Here is a 7,129-nt window from a genome sequence, read left to right as displayed (position 1 = left end):
CATCAATTGTTTAATCTAAACACAAACAGTAAATAACATTGACAAAGACTAACAAATACTGTAACAAATGTATTGCTAATTTAATTCTATAGGCTAAACAACTCATTAGATGATTCATTAACTAATGTTAACTAATAGGAGCTTATTGTGAAGTCTGGCTGACTTTTGTCACATGGAAGGATTTATTTTTATTTATAATTAGAACAATTCTGAGGCTCATTAAGATGAATGCACTATAATCAAATTATAATTTTTCATTCAAATTACATCAAAATATAAAATTATAGCAAAACTTTTTGAAGCAATGTATATGTTATTTATTTTCTTGCAATCTCTTAATAAGAATTATTTTTAAAAAGCAATTCTTCAAGGTAGAGACATAAACTTTGGCTTTCTTTGTGTTTTGCTAGAAAATACATCATTTATTGTTACCAAATACAGCACAAAGTTTAACATTGCTTGTCTCACAATTAAATAGAAGTGAATATGTTAATACAGTCTTCCATTAATAGTAGAACATGAAAAAACAATCTCAGCAAGAATTTTACATAGACCTTTTCTTATCTGTGTATCTGCTATAATCTGGGACGCATGCCTCTTTAAATTCAAACCAGATTTTGAGTGAAGTCTTGCTGGGAGCCTCAGCAGGAAAAACCCACTGGCCTCACTAGAACAATTATAATGGTTATTTCAAACCACAACCATTCTTTGTTTACTTCTCTTTTGAGTTTGATGGGGCTGTGGTGGATGATCTAACACTTAAACAAATTGCGATACAAGTTAAAAATAATAGGCTATCTAAGGATCTGGGTTTGTAAATCTGTGCAGTCTAATATGATGTAAAGGTGTGTCAGTGAGTGTATCATTATCAAAGGGTGGTGTATGCATCTCATTATTGTACATTCCCTCTGAAATACAACACAGAACCAACAAGAACCCACCCTTTTAAAATCCAAACTGCACACTCAAACCATGACCTCACTGAGAAGGTCAACTCCAAAGCACACTTGAATGTTTGAGGAGAGGACGTGCAACACAAAGTCATTTCAGATCAATCTCTATAATGGTTTTAGGAAGCTGCCTAAATATGATTATCCTTTCTGAGCAGTTTATGTGATTTAATGTGTGTGTGATAGTAAAAATCCCTATAGTCCTCAATATGTAACATCCTTTGATGTTACTAGAGCAGGCCCGGGTCTATGGGGGTGCTTGAGGGTGCTTTAGTCTAGTCAAGTCAAGTCAAGTCACCTTCATTTATATAGCGCTTTTAAATAGATTGTTTCAAAGCAGCTTTACAGTGATAATAGGAAATTAAACAGAGATTGTTTTGGCTTTAAAGCAGCTCTAGAAAAAAGTTTTTGTGTCCAGCTAAAGTTAGTTTTGAATGATTCACTTCCATCGCAATGATCATTAGTTATTACCTTAGGAGCCGCTAACACGACACCGTTCTAACAGAAAACCCTTAATGTGATCAGGCCGCTCATTTGCACAAAATAGTGCCTGGTGGCTCGAGAACGCAAAACAATAGGTTACTGTCGTAACCCCGGTTCTCTGAAACATCGAGTGGAGAGATCCACCTATGGGAAGGGCATCCGTACCTGACCTCTGCAGAAGCATCCAATTGCACCAAGTCTGGCTAACAGACAGAAGCGCGCAGCCAATGCCAGGTGAGGCCACACCCCCTTACCTACGGGCATATCACAGCTGGGCGCGCTGCTATTCCTCAGTAAGTATATTTGCTTCTCGTGCGGCAAGCGGGGCAAAGCTGGTGGATCTCTCCACTCGATGTTTCAGAGAACCGGGGTTACGACAGTAACCTATTGTTCTCTTTCATCATCTCGTTTCGAGATCCACCTATGGGAGAGACATGGACAGCTCCCCGATTGCCCAATACACTCACAGTGAGGTTCTGAAGGCCAGAGAAGGACGGTCACCTCAGAGAGGCGGTGCCTGACACGTCCCACAAACATGACCCTGCAAGTTTTCCGCCACGCTAACTGCTGTGGACAAGCAGGGCATGCATTACATGCATTAAACATGCATTAAACACATACATGATAATGGCCCCCGCACCACCAATGCACATAGCTAAACCCAAGAAGGAATGCGAATGCTTGGTGACAGGAATGAACATGGCCAGCCGGCCCATTCACTCCTCGTTGGTTAACCAAACGGGGCTGTGGGAAAGGGCTAAGAGGACCCTACCCCTAGGACCGAGTGTGCCACCGAAGTTCTGGTGACATCCAACCGGTAGTAACGCTCAAAGGTATGAGGAGAGGCCCCGCTGGCCGCGGAGCAGATGTCCTGCAGTGGCACTCCCCTGAACAAAGCCCAAGAGGCGGCTAAGCCCCTTGTGGAATGAGCTCTGATGCCCCTTGGGGCTGCACTCCCTTTGCTTCCTAAGCCATAGTAAAGCGTCCACAAGCCAATGTGAGAGGCATTGCTTTGAAATGGGACTCCCCTTGTGCAGGGGAGCCCTTGAAACAAAGAGCTGGTCGCTCTTGCGGAAAGCACTGGTCCTGGTCATTATGCTTGCAGAGCACGGACGGGACACAGAGCATTCAGCCCCTGATCCTCCGGTGAGGCAAAGGGTGGAGGGTGAAAAGCGGATAGCTCCAAAACCTCCGACGTGAACGCAGGGAAGCATTTCGGCATGAAGGCCGGGTTAGGCTTAAGGAAAACCTTATCTCCACTTAGGGAGAATTTGGCGCACGAGGGGTGAACCGAGATTGCATGTAGCTCACTGACCCGTTTAGCAGATGCCAAGGCCGAGAGCAAAGCTGTCTTGAGGGACAGCAGCTTAAGGGAAATACTCCCCAGAGGCTCAAAAGGATACAGAGACCGCGCTTCCAGCACCATGGAGAGGTCCCACTCTGGGACAGATTCAACAGATCTCCTGATGACCAGCAAAGAGCGGCGTGCACCCTCCATAAATCTGCGGGTTAGAGGGTGCTGCCTGACGGTGGAGCCCCAAAACCCACATGACAGGCTGAAATCGCAGCCAGGTAGACCTTAATAGTGGAAAAGGACCTGCCTCTTTCCATGAGGTCTTGCAGGAAACACAAAATGACAGGCACCGAGCACTGATAAGATGTGAAACCACGCCCATCATACCACCCTTCGAACACTTGCCACTTACAGCCATATAGGGATCGCGTGGAAACGGCCCTAGCCTTCTGAGTAGTGGCGATTACACGTGGCGGGAGCCCCAGTGCATTTTGGTTCGTCCTCTCACGGGCCAGGCCCAGAGAGCCACCCTGTCCGGGTGGGGGTGGTAAATCTCCCCGTTGGCTTGGGACCGTATGTCCGTGCGAGGGGGGAGGCGCCATGGCTCGGCGTATAACAGAGGGATTATCTCTGCCAGCCATGGGGCTTTGGGCCACCTGGGTGCTATCAGAATGAGAGACAGGCCGTGCTCTCTCACCCTGGCCAGTGTGAAAATTATCAGGCACAGGGGAGGAAAAGCATACAACAGCACTTTGGGCCATGGGTGGGCCAGTGCGTCTGCCCCGAGGGGCGCGTCCATGTCCTTTAGCGAGAAGAACATAGGACAATGGTGATTTTCGCGCGAGGCGAAAAGATCTACGGCTGCCTGTCCAATCTCATCCATAACCTCTCCACTATCTGCGGGTGAAGACGCCAATCCCCGTGGATTGGGTTTCCCCTCGATAGCAGATCCGCGCCTCTGTTCCGAATGCCCGGGACATGAGTCACGCGTAATGACAGAAAAACCTGTCTGCTCCACACCTAAAACATGTAAGCTAGAGCGTGGAGTTTCGACGAGCGCATGCCACCCTGACGGTTGATATAAGCCACTACCGTGGTATTATCGCACCGTACTAGAACAGGATGTCCCTGCAGGCAAGGCAGAAAATGATTCAGAGCTTTCCAAATAGTAAAAGCTCTAAATAGTTAATGTGCGCTGAACGTAGTCTGCTCAGCCACAGACCGTTCACCGTTCTGCCTTCCTGGGTGGTTCCCCAGCCTGTTAAGGATGCATCTGTCGTCAAAACTTTTCGCATCGTACCGTCCCGAGGGGGGGTTCCCCGTGCGTAAAAGTTCTCGCTCTCCCAATGGCGCAAGGCCGCCGAGCAGGCGCGCGTCATCGTTACCGAGCGGCAGAGATCGCAAATCGGGCTGAAATGTAGTGTACAAAACCCATTTCGTGAACGTTCTCATTCTCAGGAGACCAATGGCACAACTTGGATAGATGAAGCCATGAGATCCTGCAGCCTGAGGCATGTGCGATATTGTACTCTCGCCCTTTCACTGAACTGAGACAGACAGTCCATCAGCGAGCGAACGGGCTCTTGAGAGAGACGCGCTCGCATGGAGACTGAGTTCAATTCCAAGCCCAGGAAAATCACATTCTGACTGGGAGTCAGATTGTTTTCGCTCGCATTCACCTTGAACCCGAGGGATGTGATGTGCGCGAGCACCCGGCCGGTGTCCAGCGACACCTTCTCCTTTGATTTGGCTATGGTGAGCCAGTAAGTCAGAATTCTCAGCCCTGATAGTCTCAGGGGCGCCACGCCCACCTCCGCACACAGACAGAAAGTTCGGGGACTCAAATTGCGCCCGAACGGAAGAACTGTGAATTCGTAACAAACGCCTTGGTAGGCGAAACGAAGATATTTCCTGTGTGGAGGGTAGATGCTTATGTGAAAGAAAGCATCTTTCAGATCGACTGATGTGAACCAGTCGTTCTGCTTTATGGCACAGGCGAGAGAGGCTTGTGTCACATTCTGAAATTGAATTTTCTCAAATGTTTGTTCAACACTCGAAGGTCCAATATAGGGCGGGGGGGCGCCACGCCTTTTGGAACATGAAAATACCAGGAATAAAAACCATGGTTTATCAGATTGGGTGGCACCATCTGAATCGCTCTCTTGTTAGGAGGGAGGAAATTTCCTCTTTCAGAATGTGTGAGGCGTTTTCTTCTGTGTGAGAAGAGAGAACGCCGTTGAAATGCGGAGGTTTTATTGCAAACTGCAGCTTGTAACCCTGGGTTACAGTACGCAAAAACCCACTCGGGCGCTGAAACGGCTTGCCAAGCCGCTTTGTGACTCGCGAGCGCCCCCGCTCGGGCCGGAGCGGAGCTGTATGGGCCCAGCTGGTTCATTTGTGATGCAAAGGCGCCATCTAGTGGGAACACTAGAGGCGACATGCAGGGGTTTGGAGGGATTTCCTCTCTCTGCAGTGAGAAGTTTTCTTTGCGGAGAGAGGTCTTCTCTCCAAAACGAATTCATTTGATTCGTAGCTTGTGTGTTTTGTGTTGGGCAAACACTGGGGCCGAAGCCTTTATTGACAGAGTGAGGGAAACATAGTGTGGTGTCCACTGTGCTGAACTTTCCCTCACAAGGTGCCCCCAAAAGTGGGAAAAACACATATCTCCTGAACACATGAACTGGGCAGTCTCAAGTGCAGGCAGAAAAATAATATCCGCGGAGAGAGATACTCTCTCCGTAACGAATTTATTTAATGCGTTTTTTTTTTTTTTTTTTTTTTTTAAGTGTTATTTAGTTATGTGTGTGTTTTGTGTTGGGGAACACAGGGGCCTTACACACACAACGTCCACTAAAAACACATCGGCTGGACAGCCGCAACTGAGCTGTGTGAGCCCAGTTGGTTGATTTATGAGGCAATGGCGACCTCTTGTGGACGGACTCAGGGCGACATGCATGGGATCAGAGAGATTTGCTCTCTATAGCCGCGTTTCCACCGCAATTGCCCGGAACAATTTGTCCCAGGAACTTTTTTCCCAGGAACTTTTTTTGCCCCAGACCGGTAGCTTTCTGCGTTTACATCGCGGTCTAAGGTACCGGGTAAACTGCGCGCGACTGCTCATTGCTTGCTTGTGACGGACAGTAGACTGTAAAGGACAGTAATCAGTTTTGAGCGCCACATTTATAATAAATATGGAAGAGATTCACACTGTGCTGCAGTTGTTTGAGATGTATTGGTTTACTAACCAGGTAATTAACAAAACGGCAGAAAAGAGACGAGCACTGATACTAAAGCGTGTTCAGAAAGCTCGTAATGCTAACGTTAGATCTAAAATTAGACAGCGTATGTTATCAGCTATTGCGGACATTGACCGTGAGAAGGCTGGGACGAACGCGCAGAAAATTTCTCTTCCGCAAATACGCTTAATAAAGCCTGAATCTCGTCGTCGGTCCAGCTGCCTTTTTTATTTTTATTAAATTCCATATTTGCAGACAGACAACTTTTACTGCATGGAACTTCATTACTGCATGAAGCCACGAACTGCAATAGATTCTAAAAATTCCGGTTAAAATAAAATGCTGCGCGGAGTTATCCAATCATAATGCGGCGTGAACACAACCAATCAGCATGTTCAGCGCACAAGCCCCACCCGCGAAAGTTCCTGAACTTTGAAAAAGTACTACCTCGCGAGCAGGGACTTTCGGAGGGGGAAATATCTACCCGGAACTTCATTTAGACCCTGGTTCCTGCGGTGTAAACACACCGAGTACCAGGCCAAAGTTCCTAGTTCCTGGGTAAAGTTCCTGCGGTGGAAACGCGGCTTATGTTGCCGCTGGCAGATATATAAATCTGCACGAATTCATTTGATTCGTTTATTAAATGTGTTGTTTAGTAATGTGTGAGTTTTGTGTTGGGAAACACTGGGGCCGAAGCCTTTAATAACCAGTGTTGGGCAAGTTACTTTTAAAAAGTAATTAGTTACAGTTACTAGTTACTTCTTCCAAAAAGTAACTAAATTAGTTACTCAGTTACAAATTTTAAAAGTAACTAGTTACTTAAGAAAGTAACTATTGCGTTACTTTCAAGTAAAATTACATTTTAAATGCTCAAATGTGACCCCACCTCTACCCCTATTTAACGGAACTTAAAACACATGTGCATGTTCAATTATTTATGATAAATCTGAATTTTATAATGAAATGGACACTTAATACAATACATTATTAACAGAAACATGAAACATTGTACACACATCTAAAAAAAATGTTGCCGGTGGACAAAGTGAGACTAGCCTCCAATCAAATGCCATGTATGTAGATATTATGTTTATATGGATCAATGCAAATAACACAATAGATGTTTTGGAACTTTTGATATTTATTGCCCCTCAACAGGCCACAAC

This window comes from Rhinichthys klamathensis, unplaced genomic scaffold, assembly GCF_029890125.1.
Source record: "Rhinichthys klamathensis goyatoka isolate OS25496 unplaced genomic scaffold, OSU_Roscu_1.1 h1tg000487l_1, whole genome shotgun sequence".
In the NCBI taxonomy this organism is placed as follows: Eukaryota; Metazoa; Chordata; class Actinopteri; order Cypriniformes; family Leuciscidae; genus Rhinichthys; species Rhinichthys klamathensis.
The sequence above is the reverse complement of the archived record's forward strand: the minus strand, read 5'-3'. Positions refer to the sequence as shown.